The 19706-nt window shown below is 47.7% G+C and overlaps 1 protein-coding gene across 8 annotated transcripts in view; it reads right to left on the bottom strand.

Annotated features, from left to right (window-relative positions):
• The window catches only part of LOC146863756 (uncharacterized), a 458228-nt gene that overhangs the window by 391085 nt on the left and 47437 nt on the right, over nt 1–19706 (bottom strand). For 3 of the 8 annotated variants that reach the window (XR_014969104.1, XM_085627918.1, XM_085627920.1), the window contains exons 3-5: nt 10609–10681; nt 10388–10432; nt 1978–2046 (exon numbers count right to left, since the gene is read on the bottom strand). The exons of 3 other annotated variants lie outside the window; for them this stretch is intronic. The gene's annotated coding sequence lies outside the window, so the exon portion shown is untranslated. The remainder of the gene's footprint in view (nt 1–1977; nt 2047–10387; nt 10433–10608; nt 10682–19706) is intronic. 2 more of the 8 variants (XR_014969107.1, XR_014969108.1) reach the window with 1 other exon arrangement.

Raw genomic sequence — 19706 nt, 5'->3', positions numbered from 1 at the left:
TAGTTTTTGAACCTTAGCTCTGCGGGCACCTTGGGAAACCTAGCAAACCTATACATTTTTTAAAACTAGACACCCACGGGAATCCAGGATGGGGTGACTTGACTGCCTCCCACCAGGGTCTGTTACCCAGAATTCCTTGCACACCTTAAATATTGTCAAAAAAACATATTTTCTCTACATTTCTGTGGTGGAGTGTTCCGGAATCTGCGTGGATCCAAAAATTTCCACCCACCCCGCGTTTCCGAAAGTCTTACGAGAAAAATGGTACCTCACTTGTGCGGGTCGGCTTAGTGCCTGCGACAGGAAACGGCGCAAAACGCAACATGGTCACACCTCAATATCGCAGTGAAAAATGACCCTTTTTTGACAAAGTGCCTAGCTCTAGTTTTTGAACTCTAGCTCTGCGGACACCTTGGGAAACCTAGCAAACCTATACATTTTTTAAAACTAGACACCCAGGGGAATCCTGGATGGGGTGACTTGACTGCCTCCCACCAGAGTCTGTTACCCAGAATCCCTTGCAAACCTAAAAAATAGTCCAAAAAAACCATATTTTCTCCACATTTCTGTGGTGGAGAGTTCCGGAATCTGCGTGGATCCGCAAATTTCCACCCACCCCGCGTCCCCCAAAGTCTTACGAGAAAAGCGGTACCTCACTTGTGCGTGTCGGCCTAGTGCTTGCGACAAGAAACAGCGCAAAACACAACGTGGTCACACCTCAATTTTGCAGTGAAAAATGGCCCTTTTTTGGCAAAGTGCCTAGCTGTAGTTTTTGAACTCTAGCTCTGCGGACACCTTGGGAAACCTAGCAAACCTATACATTTTTTAAAACTAAACACCCAGGGGAATCCAGGATGGGGTGACTTGACTGCCTCCCAGCAGGGTCTGTTACCCAGAATCCCTTGCAAACCTAAAAATTGTCAAAAAAAACTAATTTTCCCCACATTTCTGTGGTGGAAAGTCCTGGAATCTGCGTAGATCCACAAATTCCCACTTACCCCGCATTCCACAAAGTCTTACAAGAAAAACGGTACCTCACTTGTGTGGGTCGGCCTAGTGCCCGCGACAGGAAACAGCGCAAAACACAACGGGGTCACACCTCAATTTCGCAGTGAAAAATGACCCTTTTTCGGCAAAGTGCCTAGCTCTAGTTTTTTAACCCTAGCTCTGCGGGCATCTAGGGAAACTGAGCAAAGCTATACATTTCTGAAAACTAGACACCCGTGTGCTTCTAGGGAGGTATGGCTTGTGTGGATCCCCCAACGTTTCCTTACCCAGAATCCCCTGCAAACCTCAATTTTAGCTGAAAAAAATCACATTTTTGTGTGGGAAAGTTGTGGCCTCACTGGGCTCACTCAAATTTCCCACCATCCAGCGTTTCCCCGGGTCTCCCGGTACAAATGGTGCCTCACTTGTGTGGGAGGCCCAAGTACGATCGACAGGCAAGGGCCCAAAACGTAGTGAGGCGACATCAAAATTGCCTATCTCAAAACTTTCATGAAGCATCATGTACATACAAGATCAAGGTCACGCTTCATATAAAGCGCCTTGATTTATCCCCGTATAAAAACCCACCCCTGTCCCGTGCAACCAGCGCTCCTTGAATTGAGATCTGTAATGTGTTTTATGATGAAGAATCATTTATTGTGTTATTATCCGTAACTGTATGCTGTAGAAAGCTTTATTCTTTCTCTAATGTATAGCGTTGCTTTAATATTCATGATTTATACATTTCTTTATTGTATGTATTGATCTAGTAATTCGATGCCCTTACATGCAGAGTTAGCGCGCAGCGAGCGAAGCGCACTGCATTCAAAAGCCGGCCCGATCTCAAAACCGGGATCGGCAAGACGCGACTCGCGCTACGTGCGTGAGTCACGTAAGAAAGGATCTGGTGTTCTGGGTGTGGCAGGTGTATTTAAAGCCACACCCAGTCATGTTCAGTGCTTAGCCTCCTGAAATCTACGAAGAACTGACCTGAATCTCGGAGCTGCCGCGTCTTCTGTCTTCATCCACAGGAGGGCACCATCGCTTCACCAAAGAGATCTAAGGACAGAGAAAGTCACAGAATAAAGAGCTAAGTACAGATTTTAATTTCTGGCGCCCTACGCAAGAAAGCTTGAAGTACTATACCTACGTGAAGTAGAACTATAATTTTTGGAACTCTCAACTATGTAGCATTGATAATGCTTTTGGAACTTGGACTTTCAGCTAAAAGAACAAGCATTTACAATGCAACGGTCTCGGCATTGTTTAAGTTAGAGCTATTGGCATTGCTCATGACATTATTTTTGTTTATGTTTTTGTTTTTAAAACATGTAAAGAAACGGCATTGTTATTTACAATGTCAATAGCTTAATCAGTGTGTGTGTAGGTGGCTCTGTGTGTGGGTGCAAATGCAATAGGTCTCGCATTTGAGAGTGATTAAGCTATTGACATTGTAAATAACAATGCCGTTTCTTTAAATGTTTTTAAAAAACAAAAACATAAACAAAAATAATGTCATGAGCAATGCCAATAGCTCTAAATGCCATGCCGAGACCATTGCCAAGACCATTGCATTGTAAATGCTTGTTTTAGGCACTGGCGAGATTAATGTATTTGCGATTAACTGATCTGCCCAGAATCACAGGGTGTTGAGCCGACGCTGGGACTCAAACCTGGTATCCCAGGTCCAAAATCACCAGATCTGGCCGTAACTCCTCATCCTCGCTTCTAGGCTGTCACCCTCTCCTGTCCCTCCCCTCTCCCCTTGGGAAACACCTCTCCCCCAACAACCCAAGGACACTCATGGCGCCCTCCTCACCCCCATTGCCCGCTCACTCCCAAGTCTCCAGTTTACCTGCCACTCCATTTGCCGCCTGCTGCCCTGCACACTTTAGGATTAGTGGCTTTACGATGTTAGAGACAGCTGCGTTTTCAAATTTAGATATGCACTCTCTGGCATTAGACACCCTCCTGTTCCATGGCACAGTGCTGCTGGGCACTCTGCCTTGTCACAGAAAGAGACTTATCAGAGTCTCCGGTAGTGGTTGAGCGGTATTTTTGTTATAAGCATATGTTCTGCCTGCTGCAAAAATACTGCTAATTTTGGAGTTTGGTATCACAAATTTTGCTTTTTTTGTGGCAAAATTATGGGGGTTCTGTCCAGCTCTCCACTGACCCGCGCTTCACGTCGATTTAAGGTCCTCGCGGCACTCTTCTAAGAAGGCCTAGCGCGAATTGTCAAGTGCCTCCATGTCTGCAGTTCTGCCTGTTTATTAAGCCAAAAGAACACTGCATTCTGGGTCTTGAAGTTTTGTTTTAATCGCTATTGAAAGCATAACATAAATATCCTAGCATGGGCAGCAATGATGCAGGATGAGGAATATGAAAGAGATATTTAAAATACCCAGGGGTATAAAAGCGGTAGAGGGGCTGCTGCAATTGAATGGAGGAGGGGATATAACACTTATCGGGGAAAGTTGGGGACAGCTTCAAGAAGTTATTCAAAGATAATATGGGTCTTCTAATGGGTTGTGCTAATATCAACGTTAAAAAAGGCTGCAGACAGAAATCGACAGGGAGTATATACTGTGCAAGGAAGGCACATGGAGACTGAACAGGATGTGGGGTGTTGGAGTTGGCAGGACAATAGCACTGAAGAAAGACCCAATAGCTCCTATGCTGGGCCTGTTGGCTCAGTGGACTAATGCACATGCTGTGGAGGCCTGTGTTTGACCTCATGTTCACAGATTCAAATCCCGGCGGGTCCACTCAGCCTTTCATGCTTCTGAGGTCGATAGAATGAGTACCAGTGAGTTTGGTAATAATAAACGTCTGTTATTCAGTGCCATGATATTCTTCTTGGTGAACGTGCACCTTACAAACACACGTTATGTGAGGTCACCCTCTTGCACCTAAATAGGATAGAATGTGATAGCATAAAAGGGATGGCCATCTGTCCGTTCTGCTGATGTGCTATTTCACTGACATACCTTAATTTAATCCCATTGGGAGAGAGCTTTAGGTCACATTACACAGGGCAGTGATGAAAACACCAACCCTGACAGCAAGCAATCAACGACTTTGCAAATGAATGCGATTCGATGAATGGTTTATCTCCAGAGACGCATTCTGGGGAGCAGCTGCCTTGGAGCTGTCACCACCAAGAATCCGTGTTTTCCACATACAGAGCTACACGTAAGAAAATATATATAAGATTACTCGGCAGAAAATGTATAGAAGACACGCAATCAAGAAACCTGACCCTATCTCCTCTGTATTATGTGTCTCACGTTGGCTCCCCATGACTGTCCACAAAATATTCAGTGTCTAGCGCACTATTTACAAAGCAAATCACGTTAACAGATCACACACTTGTGCACATAGTAACAATCCATGTCACCTGGAGCTATGAAACAGGACTTTACATTAGTGTCCAAAAAAAACATAGATTGGCAAAACCAGTAGGTCGCACCTGCGAGACCTATTTGCTTTGCCAAAGCCTTTTTTGCATTGCTGCAGAGCATCGGTAAGATGCTGCGCAGCATGGGCAAAAGCAAATAAAAACAAGCACTTTCGTCAGAGGGTGAGAACCTAGCCCCTGAGAGTTCGCGTTTCTGAACACAGTATTGCTGCGGCTTGAGGTATGCGTCTCTGTAGCTGGAGGGAGGGAGGACGGGCGGCATCGGGGGGGAGGGTGCTTACGGTGGATGGCTGCAGACGGAGTGAGGCTGTTTGCAGGCGCCAGCAGCGGCAAGATGAAAGGGACGCTCCTGGGGGAAGCTGCTGCTGAGTCTGACCGGCTCCAGGAGGGGGCGGGGGAACCTCCTCCTCACCAAACCCCAGAGACGGGGGCCTGTGCCTGCCCACCGCCCCGTTTCATTGTTTCTGCCTCATATTTTGAGCCTTGCAAACTTTTCTTGGTCTATTTTTCCTTTTCTCTACATTTCGTGTTTTTTTCTGCCTGTCCCTTTCGGTCTCTTTACTTATTTTATCTTTGCTTTAAATTCTATCTTTCCCGCTCTGCCTCTGTTTTGACTCGTTATAATTCTCATTCCCTATTTCACATCTTGCTGCACACGACGCTCCAAGCCACGCTGCGCCACTCGCTTCACACCCTGGGATTGTTCCAATCATCTCTCATTCGCGTTCCCTGCGCCCACAGTCCCCTTGTCATGATTCTGCGAGCTGCCCGCTCCTCGAGGAAGGAGGTTAGCGGTCTAGCACCTGTGGGACAACACGGAAGGTCTAAATACTCACTTCCGGTTGCTCACGCATGTAAGCCGGGAACTCCGGCGAAGACCCGCTTTGAATTCTCGTCATCGCCACGGACGGAGAGACGCCACTCCGGAGAAGACACCATCCGCCGAAGAAGGGACGCTGCTGCGGAACCCCTACGGCACAGGTACTGTTCATAACCAAAGGCGATTCTTGGCAAGAAAGACGGCGGGTTTTGCCGTCACAACCCTACACACTTTGCTTGCCACTACACCACGGAAGGTGTGCGGGGAAGATACCCGCGTTTATTATTTGCGCAGGAGCGCTGGTTTTGTTTACTTCATTTTGGTACTTACTCTGACCCCACAGGATTGAGCCCGTTTATTATTTGCGCAGGAGCGCTGGTTTTGTTTCCTTGATTTTGGTTCGTGCTCTGTTCCAACAGGCTGGAGTACGTTATTAGTTGCGCAGGAGCGCTGGTTTCGCTCTTCTTGTTTATTGGTCCGTGGAGCTGCCCTCAATCCAGCGGCCACTCCCACCCAGAACAGGAAGCGGAGGCCGGGCTCTCTACACCTCGTACCAGGTAAAACAGGGTTGCTTAGACGGGGCACGACACGAAGGTGGAAGAAGAAGGAACGGGGCAGGAAGTTAACCATGTTCCCTTCTCTCCTTCACAGCGTGGGGTCCAGTGCCTTCTAGACTTGCACCTTTCTGGCTTCTACCCCAGGTACCCCCTTATCCTAGACGGTGCCCGAACCTCGACTAGGGCAAGGCGGGGAACGGGGTGGTAGTTTATTTCGTCCCTGCAGGAACAACCCACCAAGCAGAAGGTAAGCCTTGGGGGGGAGACTCTGACACCCCTTCAACCGTCTGTGTCTCGCCCTTGATCCGCACCACATCTTAAACACTGAGACGTTGTAAACACACATTAAGCGGCTTCTCTGGGGAAGAATTACACGGAGGTTTGGACTCTTTTTGAAAGAGTTCTGAACAAGCTTACAACTTTTCGCGAGCAGAAGGCTGCTGGGATGGGGGGGGGGGGATCTCGCCTGGATCAGGTTTCTGAACCTTACAAAGGCTGACTCTTAAAAATGCCATTAAAACAATTAGTGCCCCACGGAAGCCTAAGCACGCTGCTTTCAACAAGTGATTACCTTTGTCAGGTCTGTTAAAAACAAGCATAATCAAGCACACCACCGCCTTTCTCCGAGGCAGAGCAGAAATGCCTCGGAGAAACGCAGCGTCGTTTTCGGATTCGGGGGCCTGTTTTGCTGTTGTCTCCTCCCTGAGACTTTTCGCAAAAAACACGCCCCCCCGATCCGAAAAGGACGGGGCCTAATCGGAGTGACTGACCTCTTCTCCAGTGGCTGGCCAGCATTTACGAGGCCAGCCAATGGAGAACAGGGGAGAAGAGGGGCTGGTTCAAGGCCCTCTTCTCCAAGTCATTAAATCTCTCGACTTCCGGTTCTGCCTTCGGCAGACCGGATGGTCCCGAGACCTAAAAAGTTTGTGAAAAGTGATTTTCGTATGTTTTTGTGTAGCATGTTTTTTACCCAAAATGTTACAGGTCTGGTGAAGGCTTAATAATTATTGGTGCACGCTCATAAAAGTAAGTGGCTTTGTAGTATATAAAGAAAGTCGTAATAGAAATGTGAAAATAGAATATTCAATTGCAAGATCAGAAAGTAAATGTTATGTTTGTTTATTTAGATACAAGCAAATAACCAACAAGGTACAGAGCGAATTCGTAACAACATTTCATCAATCTGCACTCCTACACCTTCACAAGACTGCTGGGCGCATATCAAGAATTCCCCAGATCGCAGGTAGGAAAAGTTTCTATTAAATAAAGGCAAATTAAAAAGACTAGAATTAAACTTAGTGTAAAATAGGAAACTAGGTTCGCATAGTTTACATCTATGTTCTGTTGCCTCCCAGGTCGACAACAGGATTTCTACGTGCGTCCAGTATCCGGCCCTCCTCCCGGGGCTCTATTTCTTAGCCTAGAGTAAGGTACAAGTCATAGGTTATTTGGTAGAGTTCTGGGAAGTTGGCTCATAGGGTCTCTGCGAAACAAGCAAGTGCTCCTGAAGGTAAGAGGGTACTTGCAGACCCTGACGAAAACCACCTGGTTTTACAAGGGGGGTCACTTGGGTGTTTGGCCCGGTGCTTGGCGGCCATCTAGGGAAACCTACCAAACCCATACATTTCTGATAACTAGACACCCGGGGGCTTTCACGGAGGTATGGCTTGCGTGGATCCCCCAATGTTTCCTTACCCAGAATCCCCTGCAAACCTCAATTTTAGCTGAAAAAATCTAATTTTTCACAAATTTTTGTGTGGGAAAGTTGTGGCATCACTGGGTTCACTCAAATTTCCCACCACCCAGCGTTCCCCCGGGTCTCCCGGTAAAAATGGTGCCTCACTTGTGTGGGAGGCCCAAGTACCCGCGACAGGCAAGGACCCAAAACGTAGTGAGGCGACATCAAAATTGCCTATCTCAAAACCACCTGGTTTTACAAGGGGGGTCACTTTGGTTTTTGGCCCGGTGCTCAGCGGCCATCTAGGGAAACCTACCAAACCAATACATTTCTGAAAACTAGACACCCGGGGGCTCCAGGGAGGTATGGCTTGCGTGGATCTCCCAACGTTTCCTTACCCAGTATCCCCTGCAAACCTCAATTTTAGCTGAAAGAAATCACATTTTTCGCACATTTTTGTGTGGGAAAGTTGTGGCATCACTGGGCTCACTCAAATTTCCCACCACCCAGCGTTCCCCCTGGTCTTCCAGTAAAAATGGAGGCCCAATTACCCGCGACAGGCAAGGGCCCAAAACGTAGTGAGGCGACATCAAAATTGCCTATCTCAAAACCACCTGGTTTTGCAAGGGGGGTCACTTGGGTTTTTGGCCCGGTGCTCGGAGGCCGTCTAGGGAAACCAACCAAACCCATACATTTCTGAAAACTAGACAGCTGGGGGCTTCCAGGGAGGTATGGCTTGCCTGGATCCTCCAACGTTTCCTTACCCAGAATCCCCTGCAAACCTCAATTTTAGCTGAAAAAAATCACATTTTTCAGACATTTTTGTGTGGTAAAGTTGTGGCATCACCGGGCTCACTCAAATTTCCCACCACCCAGCGTTCCCCCAGGTCTCCCGGTAAAAATGGTGCCTCACTTGTGTGGTAGGCCCAAGTACCCACGTCAGGCAAGGGCCAGGTGGTACGCTCTAAAACAAGCAGGCATACACAGCCCAGGGTTAGAAGGACACCCGGGACAGAAATAACGAGACTCCTTCCGCTTATCTCTTCGCCAACAGACTCTACATCTCCTAGTGGGAAAATCTTTTGATGGTGTGGGAGGGTTGAAATCAGGAAAGTGGCGATCTTTCAATCGAGCCACATCCTCCACCACTCCAAATCTAGGAACACTTGCCTGTTCCACAACAACAAGGCTAGCTATCACAGAGTGCTGAAACTGAAGAAATGTCAACTTTGACGCAGGAGAACACTCCTTGAACACAATAAAAGCATTTAAATGTGCTAATTCGAAGACATGGATGGCCAACTTCTCATACCAAACATAAGCCTTCCGAATAGCAGATTAAGGTTCCAACCTCTGATCTACTCTGTCAACACCACCCATGTGCTTATTGTAGTCTAGAATACACACAGGTTTGCGCACTTCAGCAACCTGACCCCAAACAGCCACAGGTGAAGTACTCTCATCATGGATGGTAGTCAGCATGTACACATCCCTCCTGTCCACAAATTTTACAGATAGTAGTTCATCACTACGCAAGGAACTGCACTGCCCCCCTCTGAAGTGTTTTGCAAACAAGCTCTTTCGGATAACCTTTACGGTTAGAGCGGATTGTGCCACATGCAAAAGTATCCACTTTATACAATTCCTTAAATAATTGAACAGCAGTATAGAAGTTATCAAGGTACAAATGGTGGCCTCTGTTAAACAGTCTTCTAGCAAGATCCCACACAATTTTCTCTGAAACTCCAAAAGTGGACGGACAACCTGGGGGGTCAATAGTAGAATCTCTACCAGTGTACACACGAAAATTAAAAACATATCCTGTCCTACTCTCAGAGAACATATACAGCTTAATTCCATAGCGTGCCCTCTTGCTAGAGATGTACAGCCTAAAAACCAAACGGCCCTTGAACAAGACTAAAGACTCATCAATAGATATTTCTTTCCCTGGTGTATAGATCTCAGAAAATTGATCTACAAGGTGATCAAGCACGGGCCGAATCTTAAAAAGACGGTCACAGTCAGGATGATCTTGTGGCAACGCCATAGAATTATCAACAAAATGCAGCATACGTAGCAAACGTAAATACCGATTACGAGTCATAACTGAAGGAAACATGGCAGTTGCCAACAAGGGGCTAGTAGACCAATTTGAAGCCAAGGTTGGCTTCCTTACCACACCCATCAATAAAGTCAAACCCAAAAACTTCTTAATCTCTTCCAGATATGTGGGAGTCCACCGGGTAGCTCTAGACTGGGGCCTAAGTTTGGCACTGTTGTCCCTCAAAAACTGTTCAGCATACAAATTTGTCTGCTCAACAATCTCACCCAAAAATACATCATCCATAAACAACTGAAAAAACTGTAGAGGCAAAAAGTGTTCTCAATCCACACTACACCCTGCATCATCGCTAAAGGCAGTCAACACCAGCTGAACCATGTTTGGATCAACCCAAAGTCCAGCACTTCCAGTAGGAAGCCTAGCAGCCTCAGACTGCAATCCGGATGCCTCTTGCACCATCGGCACAGCAGTTTCCTCCTCTAAGACAGGCACTTCATCCGCACTGAGAGTTGCTTCATCCACACCAAGAGTACCTTCATCTGCACTGAGAGTACCTTCATCATCCGATGATTCCATGTGGGGAGAAAACTCACTGCCAGAATCTTCCCCTCCCTCCTCTCCCTCTGACGCACTGTCAGTCTCATAATCATGATCAGAGGAAGATTCAAGAAGCATACCGACCACCTGTTGGGCAGTCATTCTACGGCTAGCTATAATGCTTATTAATAAAGGTAACTTGTCAAACAAGTCAACAACAACAAACACTTTGTAAAATAAGTAATAAACAAAAAGCACCTTTATCAAAAACACATATACACCAAAACAATACCACTCACTTGCTAAAGGCAGCTAATCTACTCACCACCACCTACTCTGCACAGACACAGTATGGATCAACAATATCCCACTAAAAAAGAAAGAGAAAAGAAATTACACATAAGACTATGCAAAACACATCGCAAAGAATTTCATGCTCAAACCACTAACTAAATATGCTGCCATTATGACATCACTTACAAAAAAATTCATTCAAACATTACAATATTACTCATTTGGAGTAAATACAACAAAAAAAATTCTTACCAAAAGAATGCAACTACACAAAACTGCAGAACAACCACTGTCGAAACCGGAAACAGGAATCAAAAGCTTTAGACTAGAATAAAAAGGAGAAAAAAACATTAATGTCACATATGCATATAACGCTCTAAACCATCACGTACTGCGCAAAATTTATTGCTTGAACCTCCCACTTTCAAGAAGGAAAGATCGATGGCCCAATCCTTTACAGGCAACGCGGCGAGAATCTGGAACTCAGCCTCAGCTCCGGACCACCCCCTCTTCCCAGTCCTTCAAAACTGACCTCAAAGTTCTCCTGCAAAGACACTTCCAAACTTAATTCACGCCCTCTCTATTGTCTGAAGGAAGTCTTTACATTATAGGAAATTCTGTTCTCCATGCCTATAGAAGTGCCTTCCCAGTGTGTTCCTGTGTTTTGAGTGTCTGCCTTTTATTGCACTTTTATACCTCTACTTGTACTTTGTACTCTTTTCTAACTTGCACACATGTCACTTTTCCTCTTGTAACGTATTGTTTGCAACCTCTTGTATTTTGTTTGCTTTTGATACAAGCACAATTACCACCATTGCCTCATGTAACGTAACGTTTGCTCTTGTTTTCTGAGTGTCTGCCATTTATTGCAGTATTTTACCTCTACTTGTATTTAGTACTCTTTTGTAACATGCACACATCACTTTTTCCTCTTGTAACGTATCGTCTGCTACTTCTTTGATTTTGTTTGAACTTTAAAATATTAAAAAAATAATGTGGCCATAAGGGAAGCGACCCTTGCCTGAGGGGCTGCTCCCACAAACAACCCCAAACCTAAAAAAAAAAAAACCCTGCCGCTAGTGGCTATTCCTGCTGCATGATCGTGCAGCAGGAATGCATGAAAGAGACATCGGGGGCAGAGGCATAGCTAGAGCTTGTGGCGCCCGGGGCTATCTCTCAGATTGCCACCCCTGGGGAGGGGGGGGGTTGCTGGGGAAAAAGGATGGCGACCACTTGAAAGAGGTCCGAGAGACACGTAGTATCACCGCTACTAGTTACCTCGATCATGCAAGCTACATGCACATACATGACACGGTCCAAGGCTACACAGTTGAATACACCGGTGACTGGCAGAACAAAAGAGAACACACAGACTGCATGATCTATCTGGGGTCTCAGAAAAACCGCATGTGACATCCATCAGAGAGCTGCGTGAATAATTACCTGGTAATCCCCTCCGCACAATGCAAACATGCACATTCATGACACTGTTCAGGGATCCATCTTCTACAGCTGACATTAAATGACCATTCATAATGGTCCCCCCATTAAAGCAGTGCACTTTGTGATCTGCATGGTACATGTTCTTTGCAGCAGGCACATTAACCCTCTGTGCTACCCTTCCAGGAGTCAAGCCTTCCACTAGACAAAACTCCATCTCTCTCTAGGAAGAACATTAATCACCAAAGTCATCATGGCATTTTAATTGTTTCTGAAAATTGCTGGAGGCCAGGAAGGAGGCAGCAAGTTTTTTTCATACCATAATATACTTGCAAACACTACGCACCCACCCGAAATAGGTACCTGTAATGTGGGGCTGAATGAGACGGTTGCTAGGACCGCCTCGGGCTAGGAGGTAGGAAGGGGCGGGACGAGGGCGTGGCAAGGGATAGCCCGGGAAAGGAGAAGTTAGTTAGAGGCAGGCAACTGAGGGTACGAGACGTGCAGAATAAAGAGACGTATAAGCCTCTAACACCTGTGTCTGCGTGGTGCTTTCTGCAGACACTAGAGCTGGCGACGAGGGTGGGCCACGAAGCGCGTGGTACACCCCTGAAGGGAGAAGTTGCCTGGTCTGGCGACGTGTGAGGAGAGCGCTCAGGGCGACGATTCAGCGCGGGTCGGGATCCCACCCCGCCCGCGTCTGTGCGGGTGAGGATCGCGACGCGGGTGCCTACCCCGGTCGCTCATGTGGAGAAGCCTGTCGTGCCTGTGCCCGTGGAACCGGTGTGCGCGTGTGCAGCGGAAGTGTCTCCCCTCGGTGGAACTCCGTGTGGTGGTCCCGCGCGTGGAGAAGACGAAAAAACGATCAGGGTGCCCACCCCTAGCATGCGCTGCCTGCAAATGGAAGACTCGTGGTGAGTGCCCTCCCTAGCGTGCACGTGTGGAGCAGTGTGCTTGGACTGGCTGAGGAGCTGTGGCCTGCGTGAGGTGATCGAGCCTGGAGGGGCGTGTGCTAGTGAAGCGGCCATCTTTGAGTCAGGCGCCTGCACCAATCCCCTGCGAAGACACTCTGGAGGCCATCTTTAAGTCAGGCAGAAGCTGAAAGGTGCAAACAAGCATTGTCGCGTGCCAGAGGAAGGCCAGAAAATCATCAAGCATTGGTTCCTGTAAGGAAAGTGTAAAAGTCAACAAGCATTGGCAAGAAAAAAAAAACATTTCTCGAGGCGAGAGGAGGTCTAGAAAATCATCAAGCATTGGTAACTGGAAGGAAAAGGGAAAAAAAAGTCAACAAGCATTGGCAAGAAAAAAAAAAATTAAATCAAGTAACTGTTACCTGATAGCAAGACAAAGCGGACTGGAGCTGAGTAACTGTAACCACGTCCGGCAAAGGTGAACAGAAACACGAATTAGGATCTGGCAGTACCAAGTCGCTGTCATTTTGACGTCACCGGTCCGCCAGTCTGGGTCTACATCACCCATCTCTGGGCAGATGGGCATGCTCGGTGTGTCTTTCCTGCACCCACCTGAGCCGCTGGTCCTTGAAACTGGCGGAGGCATGGGCCTTCGATGGAAGGAATGGCTCGAGGACTTCGAAGATTTCATGGCGGGGTCGCAGGTGGTGGATCCTGGCCAACGATTAATAGCGCTACGCAACCTGATAGGCAAGGATGTTTGGCAAATAATAAAAGAACTACCGGCTGTGGATGCGGCATCCTACGCCTCGGTGTGTGCGGCGCTTAACAAAAAATTCCTTCACAAACAAAATATAGCCTATGAGAGGTACACTTTCAATCTTGCTTCTCAAGAAAAAGATGAGCCCATGTGCACGTTCATCACCCGCCTCAGACGCTTGGCCCGCTACTGCAAATTTGATTCTTTCTCGACAGAGGATGCCCTGCGCCTGAGGGTCATTGAAGGGTGTCAATCCGAATCGCTGAGAAGGAAATTGTTAAAGAATAGTTACTCTCTCGACGAGATCGAATAGATGACGCGTGTGCATGACCAAGCGGATGAATATGCCAAGAAAATGGAGGCTGGGAGAGGTGAGAAGCGCGAGCAAGCCTTCAGAATTCAATCGCACGGCGGACGCAGACGCTCGCCAGCGAAACACAGGCCATCAAGAGACAGGAGGGACCAACAGACGGCGCGTAGAAAACATTGCAGCTCCAGTCGCAACAACAGACGGAGAGATCGGCATCTCAAGTGCTATCGTTGTGGTTATGATTTACCTCACACAGATGGGTGTCCCGCCATGGGTCAGGAGTGCCGTAGGTGCGGAGGAGAAAATCACTTCGAAAATGTGTGTGGAAACAACAGAAGGCTCGCACCCGAAGATCATGACAGGGCTTCTAGATCGGCTGGCACAAGACACCAGGCCAAAGCAGTACGGGATCGGCGGGACTCGTCAACGGGTTCCTCTCAGTCCAGTTGTCAATCATACAAAAGTCACCGACAAAGGCACCCGTCGTCTCAAGACTCCCGTTTATTATCGCCCATCTCGCAAGACAGTGACGAGTACGTATGCATGGTCGCGGACCCTGACCGACTCAGAAAATACCCCCGACTCAACATTCAAGTAGGAAAACACCACACGAAGTTTGTCATGGACAGTGGAGCATCTCTGAACTACATGCCAGTAGCAGAATACCAGCGAATTAAGCCTCGTCCGTCGCTGCGACCCGCCCATGTAAAAGTATATACCTGGATGTCGAGAAAGCCACTCCCATGCGTGGGGAAATTTTCTACGCAACTCACATATGGTGATCGGACAATCCCTGCACACATTCACGTCATCGAAGGGCCGGAAGCTGACTGCCCCCTCAGCCTTCCAACTGCAGAACGACTGCGCCTGGTGGACATTCTGTATCGCGTAGATGATGAGCTTGATGTGACATGAAAATTTCCGAAGCTGTTCACTGGCCTGGGGAAGATGACTTGCTGCCAAATTCGGCTACATATCAATGAACAGGTGGCGCCCATAGCCCAACACCACCGGCGGATTCCTTTCCACCAGCAACAGGCCGTTGAATGAGAACTACAAGACCTGCTCGATGCGGACATCATTGAACGGACGGAGGGACCTACGCCATGGGTCTCTCCGGTGGTTGTCGTGCCAAAGAATAGCGAACCTGACAAGGTGAGGTTGTGCTTAGACATGAGTGCGCCCAACACCGCCATCGAGCGAGAGAGACACCCAGGGCCACACATCAGTGACATGATTGCGTCACTTAATGGAGCCACAATATTCTCCAAACTGGATCTAAACAAAGGGTATCATCAACTTGAGTTACACGAAAAATCAAGATACATAACGACGTTTTCCACTCACGTCGGCCTCTTCCAGTATAAGCGGCTCAGCTTTGGTGTGTCATCCGTGGCTGAAATATTTCAGGAAGCCATCAGGAAGGTCATTCACCACATTCCTAACGCTCTCAACTACAGCGATGACATCCTTGTGTATGGGTCCACCACGCAGGATCATGACACTGCGCTGGAGCGAGTTTGCCACGCGCTGCTGGAAGCCAATCTCACTCTGAACAAAACGAAGTGTGAATTCCATAAATCAACATTAAAGTTCTTTGTCCACATCTTCTCGCAAGCAGGAATGAGGCCGGACCCGGGGAAAGTGGCAGCACTGAATGACACCCCCATCCCCCGGGATGTAGGGGACGTTCGATCTTTTCTAGAAATGGCCAGTTACTGTTCGTGCTACATCCAAAACTTTGCGACAATTAGCTACCCTCTGAGACAGCTCACGAAACAGGGGCACTCATTTCTGTGGTCAGCAGAGTGTGAACGAGCCTTCAAGGACATCAAAGCAGCTGTGGATTCCGCCGACAACATGGCATACTTTGATCAAAAGAAAAAAAACTGAAATTACGGTGGATGCCAGCCCCGTAGGTCTGGGGGCGATACTGGCTCAATTCGAATCAGAGGGTGACCAACGACATATAATCGCGTACACGAGCAGGAGCCTTACGGAGGCAGAGAAAGCGTACTCACAACCAGAGAAAGAGAGTCTAGCTGTTGTCTGGGCCTGTGAACACTTTCACATTTTCGTGTATGGCAAACACTTCACGCTAATCACTGATCATCAAGCCCTCATCACCATATTTGGCAACCCACGGGCGAAAATGCCCCCAGAATAGAACAATGGGGCCTTCGCCTTCAAGAGTACACCTATACGATCGTGCACAAGCCAGGCAAAGTGGAGAATCCTGCCGACTGCATGTCGCGGCACCCCAAGGTAACAACATGGTGCAAATCTTCCGTGGCAGAAGAGTACATATGCTTTGTGGCGGATCAAGCCCGGCCACCCGCTGTCCCGTCCGACGCCATCATAGATGTTACTCTGGAGGATGCCACGTTGATAAAAGTGAATAGGGGGTGCTACACAATGAATGGAGACATCTGGAAGGTGATGATCTCGACAGAGCGGTGGACAAAATGTATCTGGCTGCTTTCAGGCTAGTGCTAAGGGACAATAGACTTGTCATCCCCAGATGTCTATGTCAGGGAGTAGTCAACCTAGCTCATGAAGGTCATCGTGGAATAGTGGCTACCAAGAGAGCTCTGAGGGAAAGAGTGTGGTTCCCCGGCCTTGATCAGATGGTAGAAAACACGTTGAGAGACTGTCCTCAATGCCAACTCGTCAACAGGCCTGATCCTCCCGCACCCCTGAAAATGTCCAGACTTCCGGAGGGTGTGTGGCAGCAAGTGGCAGTAGACTTCTTTGGTCCGTTTAAGTCGGGACAGTACATCTTTGCCATAATGGATGAATACTCCCGTTTCCCCATTGCTCACATCATCTCATCCACCAGAGCCTCAAGCACGATAACTGTGCTGGATGAAGTATTTGCTGCCTGGGGCATCCCCACAACATTGAAAACAGACAATGGGCCCCCGTTTAATAGTCAGGATTTTGCGGACTTCGCCAAGCATCTCAACTTCAGACATTGCAAAATCACGCCTCTGTGGCCACAAGCCAATGGGATGATCGAGAGATTCATGTCTACACTAAAGAAAGCCATTCAGCAAGCCGAGGTGGCATGGCAAGACATCCAGACAGTGCTCAATGAAGTCCTACGGGCGTACCGGAACACCCCTCACTCCACGACGGGGAAATGTCCCACCATGCTAATGCTGGGCCGGCCCGTGCGCACCAGCATACCGATGGTTGAGTGGTCTGACATGGCCGTGTGTCCTGATTCAGACACGGATGACATTGCTCGCACGGACCAACGCAAAAAGGAAAAAATGAAAACGTATGCGGACCATCGCAGGCGAGCTGCTCCATCGGGGATCCAGGAAGGTGATTGGGTCCTGGTGACACAGGAACAGCAAAGAAAAACTGACTGTCGTTTCAGTGATATTCCTCTGGTGGTCGTCAAACAAAAGGGGACTATGATCACTGCCGAGTCCGATGACAAGAGAATACCCAGGAATGTGGCTCACTTTCAGAAGTGCAGCCCCAAGGTGCGAGAGTCTCTTGGCAGTCCCATCCAAAGGGAAACTAGTACTTGTGAAACGGAGACCAGCACTCTGACACCAGGAGTGGAATCTAATGAAGGAAGCAGTGAACGTCCTGAAGGGAACAGTCGCCCTCGCCGGCAAATCAAGATGCCGAGTCGGCTGATCGAGGAACTGTAACTATGTTATGTTATTTGAGTATATACATAAAGCATCAGGATGAGTGTTTTGAATTTTGTTAAGAAAGGGGGAGATGTAATGTGGGGCTGAATGAAACGGTTGCTAGGACCGCCTCGGGCTAGGAGGTAGGAAGGGGCGGGACGAGGGCGTGGCAAGGGATAGCCCGGGAAAAGAGAAGTTAGTTAGAGGCAGGCAACTGAGGGTACGAGACGTGCGGAATAAAGAGACCTATAAGCCTCTCACACCTGTGTCTGCGTGGTGCTTTCTGCAGACACTACAGTACCCAGTGAGGTCACACCGCTCGCATCGCCCTAACCTGCTCAAGGTTCATGTGACCTCAGTGACTGGATCACTGTTGCTCTAGGGTGTGCTGCTTCGTAGGCCTGCCCGCAAGACTGGAGATGAACTTCAGTATGGATTGAGGTGGACAGGCCTTCAAGGTTAACCCACAATTGACACCACTAGGGTCTAGGGTCTAGTGGGGCCTTCTAAGGTCTAGCATGGGAATGTGCTCCCTCAGTACAGTGGTCTGGTGGACTGGTCATGAAGGCTGAACCCGGTTCCCCAGTTCTAAAATCGACAGCTCTTGCCATAGTGCCACATCCTCTCCCCAATGAACACCATACTTCCCCACTGAGAGAAACTCGCACTGCCTTCAGCTATAACCTAATTGTGCCCGCTATAAACACTTGGATGTGGCTCAATTCAAATTATGCACTTGATAAGAGTAATATGCTGCCTAAAAAATAAATAAAAGCAACCACTCATAGGGAATGCAAGATTAAGTAAAGCATGTGAAATGTAAGCAGAAACAACATGGTTACCTTAACGATCTCTCACTCACTATTCAGAAATCAGCGAGTGGTTTTACCTGAAAAGTTATGGACATGACTAGAGGGCCCTGAAGGGAACCGTTTCAATGTCCATTGCTTATATCCTTACAAAAAAGTAAGCAGTATGGTATAAAAAGACCACATCCATAAACACAGAGCCATGGTACACATTGTGTTTTCCAATCCACCCATCAACCACCTGGGAACAACAATGCTGTTCAAAGAAAGACGAGAAACGAAAGTAGCGCTTCACTGGCAAACTCTGTAACGTGATGCTGATGTATTTGGATGTAAATAAAAAACAATCTGGCCACTTTTCAACCCCCTGTCTTGCTTTTTTTAGTTATGTATTTATTTGCCTTCTATTTCTCTCCATCCTGCTGCACTTTGGCATTTATATAAGTTGCACAGTCAAAGAGTGCACATGAATGTGTAATGTAAATACGGTGTTATGTAAAGTGCTCCAATACCTTCGGGTCGAGTTCGGGCTATATAAATATGCAACCAAAAATACATTCACAGCTATTGCATTCCGAGTCCCCGGGCTTAGTTACGGAGACTGTTCAAGGTATTCAAAGCAGTGAATAGTTCATTGGGGCTGCGGCAGGTATGTGATCATATCTCCGGCAGTGAAGGGGTAAAGGCTTCCTGCAGCCTTCTACTGGCATGACAACATAATATATCAAACTAGCCCGGTTTGTCAGAGTTTGTATTCTTGATTGGTTTAAGGAGCAACTTCTTCATACATCTGCCCCGTTCGACAAATGCATTGATGACATCCCTAGCCCTGCGTTCCCAGGATTATCACTTATTGACACAAGTAATGTTATCCCCTAAGAGTTTAGCCGAAAATTTAGGGAAATCCTAAATCTTTCAGGCTAACCTCATGCTATCATACTTGGTGGTGGGATGGGTCTTGCCCCTAAGATTGTTTTGATTTGCTAGCCTATCGAACAACAATAACTACCACCAATTTAACCCAATTATCAATATAACAGCCCAAATTCCTAAAGATGAAAACATAGTCGATATTCGAGCAGCACCACCTGCCAAAAAACTGTGGGACCTGGCTTTATTTGCTTCCTTTAACACATGTGGTCTCATTAAACACGGATATTAATTCCTCTATCCATATTGCTTTCATTATCTGCTCAATAATGGTTTCCTTAAGCATGGATACCACTTCCACTGGCTCTTTCCCCTTCTTTAAAACTCAAATACCCCCTCCCCAGCCCCAAAACTCACCTCTTTCTTCTCCGTGGCGCAGGAAGCAAATGGCTTCCTGTACCACGGAGAACAAAGGGGAAACCTCCATGACGTCAGCGCGGCTCGCACGCTGACGTCATTGATGATGAGGGGGTGGGGGGCGGGGGGAGGCAGTTTCATCCCAATGCTAAAAACAGTCCTGGCGGGCATTGAACACAACCC

Source organism: Triturus cristatus, chromosome 2_1, assembly GCF_964204655.1.
Source record: "Triturus cristatus chromosome 2_1, aTriCri1.1, whole genome shotgun sequence".
Taxonomy (NCBI): domain Eukaryota; kingdom Metazoa; phylum Chordata; class Amphibia; order Caudata; family Salamandridae; genus Triturus; species Triturus cristatus.
This window is presented reverse-complemented; position numbering and strand designations above follow the sequence as displayed.